Source organism: Sarcophilus harrisii, chromosome X (assembly GCF_902635505.1).
Source record: "Sarcophilus harrisii chromosome X, mSarHar1.11, whole genome shotgun sequence".
Lineage (NCBI taxonomy): Eukaryota > Metazoa > Chordata > Mammalia > Dasyuromorphia > Dasyuridae > Sarcophilus > Sarcophilus harrisii.
The window spans coordinates 82675554-82681553 of NC_045432.1; the positions used below are offsets into that span (position 1 = coordinate 82675554).

A 6000-nucleotide genomic window follows, 5' to 3' on the forward strand; every position below is an offset into this window, starting at 1 on the left:
GCCAGTAAGCTCTCTCTTCTAACAATGACAGGTAAGCCGAAGAAAACCTGCTCATCACACGTGCCAGTACAAGCAACCCCCTCCTGCCGTTACATCTTTTCTTTTTAATCTTTCTCCACATCAAGCTAAATAGCTTTCCATGTCTTTTGGAGAATTCTGGCCATTGGTGTTATTAGAGGTGTTGCAGAAATCTTTTTTTAAACCAAATCCATAGTCCAACCAACAGGTCACCTGCTCTTCTCAAGGGAAGAACAGTTCTACCCCCAAAAATAAAGCAGAGTATTTGAGTGGAAGGGATGGTGGAGCTACACCAGAATAACCAAAACCCAACAAGGTTGTTGTTCTCTGCTTGACTTCTCAGAAGGGGGTGCCTTCTTCATTTGGGGGCAGGACTGTGTTTACTTTTTGCTGAGTCTTGATCTCCCCTTCTTGCCCAACCCCGTTGCTGCTTGGTCTGCCTCGATTTCTGCCCTGCCTAGGTAGACTCAAAGGAACCATTAGCCCACTGCAGTTCAGGACACCTTGGCCTCCCCAATGATCCAGATTAAAGGCATGCAGTCCATGCCTGCCAATGGGTAGACTTGCTTCCTACAATCTCTAGGGTTCCCACTCTGCTCTCTGCAGAACAAGTCGAACAATTATCTTGCATATCTTTCAAAAGAACTATCATGTTCTACTTTGTTGCATCTCATTTTCTCTTCTCCAAACCCTATGAACAATCCACACGTAATCTTGGGATCTTCCACTGTTTGTCTTACGATTTTCCTCCTTCCCCGCTGCTCACATACAGCTGAATGGTACTGAAGAGAGTAACTGATGAGGATTGAAGAGTTCACTATAAATTTTAATCTCAACTGGGCCCAATGGTGACCCCAGAGCAATCTCCTCTCATTTCTCCTCAAGCTCCCCTGTCCCAACAAGAGGCTCTGTCCCACCCTTTACTGAAGAAATTGAGATTGCAGGGTTGTCTTCTCTCCTACCCTGCATATAATATCCCCTGGCCATCACACCCAGTCTCTCTTCCTTTAACCCAGTCTCAATTTCCAGAGCAACCATTCTGAGGCCTTCTCCCCAGATCTATTGCTTTTACTCTAATCCTAATTTTGCTCTCCAAACTTAGGAGTCACCCTGAATTTCTCAATATTTCTCTCCCCTGTCCCCACATCAAATCAGCTCCCACTTTATCTTTGCAACATCTCAAATTCGTCCTTTCTGCTGACATGGCCCCCAACCTCCATCTGGATTAGGACTTCATCACTTTACACCTGGACTGCTGCAATAGCCTGCAGGTGAGTTTGTTTGCTCCAAGTTCCTCTTCACTTCAATCCATCCTCCATTTGGCCACTGAAGTGCTTTTTCTAAAGCACAGATCTGACCATGCCCTGCTCAATGAACTCCAGTGGCTTCCTATCACCTCCAGGAGCAAATACAAAATCCTCTGCTTTCCAATGAAACCTAAGATCATAGTGATGAAGACAGCAATTGCCTAATTGCCTGGTACCTTAACCATTCAATAATAACCACTTTACAAATGCTACAGTTAAAATAAGGTGACTGGGAAGAAAATAGCACCCCTAGTCTCTAAATCCCTATGGGATTTTGTCTTCCATCATCAGGCCTCTTTTCTGGCTTCCCCCCCTTCCCCAAAGAATGCCTTCAAATCTCTGCAGAGTTGGAAGCACCTTAATTCCACCAAAGATAGGACAAAGGAATAAGCACATTGGGTTCTCAGAGGAGATTAGAAGGAGCAATTGTTAAAGTTGTTTGGAAGGGCTGGGGCTCTTAAGAAACTAAAATCCAAGGTCAAAGGCAACATAGAAGTCAATCTCAGGATAACATGAACAAAGGAGGTTTTAACAGCCCCTGAAGCCAATGTAATGACATTGCAGCCATGCAGGTAGATATCAATGAAAATCCAAATACTTGATAAGTACCTCAACCAGCATTCAAGTGAGGCTTTAAAAATTCTCCACTAATAAGTCTCACTTTATCAAAAAGAAGAGAGATTTGTTATTCCAACAAAAGGACAAAAATGACACACTCTGGTAGGGCTTTAAACATCCCAGCTTAGGCAAAGAGCTTTATGTAATTCTGCAGCTTTTGATTCCTCACTTGGTTACTCTCTTGGACAATCTTCAAGAAGATATGGACTCTTGAAATGGTCTATCTGTGGCTGTAGGACCAGGTGTCCCTCTCCCTCCAGAAACCAAAACTCCCCCTTAGACTATGAGCTCCTTAAGGACAGGAACTCTCTTTTCTTTCTTTGTAACACAGTGCCTGGCACAAAGCACAAACTTAACAAATGTTTACTGCTTCTGACAAAGGAAGTTCAAGAAGAGACGCTAAAAAGTGGACTCATACCTGTTATCCCAGGCAACACCAACCTTCAAAACAATTCAAATAGCAAAAAGAAGCCCGATTTCCACACCCCACCCTCCTCCATGAAAGGGACAGACACACACAGACAGACACACAGAGCTGTGAAAACAAACCTAAAATCACAGCCAATCCATAATGGGCTTAAGCTGAAGTGCTGAATGAATCTCCAAGACAACACTTTCCAGAGCCTTCTTAGACTCAGTTGCTAAGGTCTGCACCGTCCTCTACAGCTCAGGGCCTACAAGAAAACAAACAACATTCCTCAGTTATACTGATTTCAATACCATTGGTTTTAAGGCAATGCCCTTAAGTGTTAGAACTTGCATGGTGCAGTAATTCAACATCTTAATTCTAAACCAAATCTCCCAACCCCTTTAGCAAAAATTCCAAAGATAGATTAATCAAAGCCCCCTTGGAAGCAAAGGCAACTTAGCCCATAGTCAATTCAATTTGTAGTGATCTCACAATGCACTGATACTAAGGACAGCTTTGGAGAAAATTGAGGATCCATCTTACAGAAACAATTTCCTCCACTTCACCCACTATTCATTATTGAAGGCTGTGCTGAAGCCTCAAAATTGAGCCCCAAGAAGGTCCAGTCTCAGATATAATCAGTTCAGGGCACTTGGCCCTGACCAAGATTTCTAATGATCACGTAGTTTCAAATTGATTTTAGCACAGCTACATTCTCTAGGACAAACTCATCATACCCTCCCCTCCAGATTGCCACACTCAACCTAGATCACATCATACCACACCTACCTAGACCTAATGCATCCTAATTTCGGATGACACCCATCTTGAAACTGTGGTTTAACCACTTGGTTGCTGTAAACCTAAAATTAATGTTTGGGCCTTCAAATAGACCCCAAGGCCATCTTCACTGCATAGGCAAAAGGGGGGGGGGGGGGAAGAGAGAAAGAGCTTTAACCACTTTAAAAAAAAAGTGCTTCTGACCTAAACTCAAGTTCTTACACAGCCATCTGGGCTGAAGACACCCAGTTAATTTTTTAGTTGACACCTACTTAATCTTGACCCCATTATTTCCCCAGTAATGCCTAGTAACTAAAGAACAATTTGAATTCCAACCCAAGCCAAACACAATTAGAAAACGCCATCATCCCTACTACCACAACTACTAGTTTGCACCTATAAAGCATTCCAGGAGAGGAAAAGAATTTGATATCCATCACCTCAATTGATCCTAATATCTTTGTGAGGCAGATACTATGGGCAACGTGGCATAAGCCACTAAGCTTTGAAATAATAAAAGGGCAAATGCTTTTCCAAAAGGCAGAGTAGTAAATACACAGAAATCCTTCTACTAATTGTAAAGAATGACTAACTCCCAGATTGAAAGGAAAGCTATTGGTTCAAGATACCATGCCAAACAATGGGCATAATTTCAGTCAGGAGGTCCTTACAAGACATCTGAGAAGATCCCAGGAAAGCTGAGTAATGAGAGGCTCCCCAAAATTGCACAGGCAATTGACAGGTAAATATGTCACCGATGAAGGTCAGATGTTAGAACGGGCTGCAGAATGGGGCACCCTGTATGGCCCAACGGCACCCGAGCAGGTCTGAAGAAGGCAGGGAGCTTAAGTTCTAGAGCAGATCTAGGTGGCAAGTGTCATTAAAGGGCAGGGTTTTCTCTTGAATTCGGGGGGTGGGGAGAAGGGGAGAGGTGATGAGAAATAAGTCAAATGGAAAGCAGACTGAAGAACCCGAATCGCTGCGTTTTTCCTTTGTCACTTTCTAGGTTCCCCAGCCTCTGGTCCAGGACCCTTCTACCCCACCCTCTTCTGGAATTTGAGGCCACCTGGGCGGTTAACTGCCATAGATTCTGCACCGAGGCGGCGGTCACCATGTGCCTTCGAGGGTGCGGAAGAAAGGATGAATCTAGAAATATTGCAAAGGGGCCCCGCCTTCCCCTCCAAAGAACTCCCGGGGCCGGGGAAACGCACGTGGCAGAGTCGACCCAGGCTGGCTGGGGCCCTGACACCAAAGAAGGAGGATCGGATGAGGAAGGGCAAGAAAGAAGGAAGGGGGCCAGAGGGATCCCAGCCGCCCTTACCTGGTTTCCAGGAGGGGGCTCGGGAGGGGGGGAGCGGCGTGGCCGGAAGCGACTTCACTCCAGGGCCTCGAAATTAGCCACCGCCGCTGCCGCCATCTTAACAGCAGCCGGCCCTGGCTCCCGCACAGCTCATCCGCCGTCCGTCCTCCCTCCCGCCCTCCTGCTCGTTCGGCCTCCCGTCCGATCCCGCGAGATCTCACACAGCGAGGAAGGGAGAAGGGGAGGGGACTCCCGCGAGATCTCAGACGAGGCTACCCCCCCCACCTCTCTCCGCGCCCCCCCCTCCCGCGCCGCCGCCGCCGCCCTCGAGTCCTTGGAGAGGCCTAAGCAGGCGGGGCGGGGCCGGAGCGCGCGTCCGCCCGCTGCTTTTTCGTTCTATCGAACCGGACCGCCCCCTCCCCCCTTCGTCCCCACGAACCCTCGCCGGGGACCTCCGAACTAGGAAAAGGAACTCTTCCCCCCCACCCCGGTTAAGGGCGGCGGCGAACTCGCAAGTCAGAAATCCACGTTAGGCCACGCACCTCCTGATCCCTAAATGCGCGCTCCCGCACCCCTAGGCCTCCACGGTCTCCCGAAGCTTCGAAGTGGGTAGCAAAGCGTCTCTCGCCCGGCCCTTCCAGGTTCCCTCACAGCCACCGCTAACGAGAGGTGTCGCGAGACCTGAGAAGAAGGCGGGGCAAGCGAAGCAGGAAGAAGAGGGAATTCCGCGAGAAGTCGGCCGCTCTAGACCTTCCTACTGGCTTTCCTCAGCACTTTGCTCGCCAAGCCTTTTCTCTGACGAATTCTCGCGAGGCTTAAGAAGGCGGAGCAAGGAGGGGCTGAGTTCGCGAGTAGAGAAAGAGGTATCGCGAGATAATAGCTCACCCTCTTAGGTCTCAGGTCTTGAGGGGAGGGGGAGGGGCAGGAATTAAAAAAAAAAATCGTGTCTAACCAAGGCCTATTCAGCTCCCTCCGGTCGCGGGCCGGAGAAACTTCGTGCTGCCCCACCGGGCCTCTCGCTTGTGGAAGGGACCCCACCTGAGACGTTTGTAGAGAAATCCTGAAACAGCGCCGCCACCAGCGTCGCCGCCGCCGCCGCTGTCGCCGCCGCCGCTGCCGCCGTCGTCGCCGCCGCCGCCGCCGCCGCCGCCGCCGCCCCAGCTACTGGGAGACCCGACAGGATTGGCCGGCCAGCCGGGTCCTGGAGTGCCGATTGGTTGTAGAGCTCACGCGAGAAGCCCTTCAAATCTCGAGAGCTTCCCATGGTCCATCCTCCCGACGACTGAGGCGAGGGGCGGAGGAAAGGGAGGAGCCAGACAGGTTGGGCCGAAGGGCGGGGAAAGGGGGAGGAGCCAGATGGGCTGGAACACCGGATGAGGGAAAAGGGAGGTTTGGGCTCGGATCCGGTCTTCCGGCGCCTGAACCTTTTTGGGAACTTTTCCCGATCTTCAGGGCCACAGAGGCCCACTGCTGCAGGGTTTAGCGTGGTGCCAGACTCTGTGTCCCCTGCCTCTCCCCCTGCAGCTCTTGCTATCGAACCACCTGCCAGGCCCTGGGCCGGCCGGAAC

At 49.9% G+C, this 6000-nt stretch overlaps 1 protein-coding gene across 1 annotated transcript in view; it reads right to left on the reverse strand.

Moving 5' to 3' along the window:
- The window catches only part of HUWE1 (HECT, UBA and WWE domain containing E3 ubiquitin protein ligase 1), a 98078-nt gene extending 92526 nt beyond the window's left edge, over positions 1 to 5552 (reverse strand). Inside the window, 2 exon segments of the mRNA XM_031945106.1 lie at positions 2493 to 2617; positions 5471 to 5552. The gene's annotated coding sequence lies outside the window, so the exon portion shown is untranslated.
- Positions 5553 to 6000: the final 448 nt, after the last annotated feature.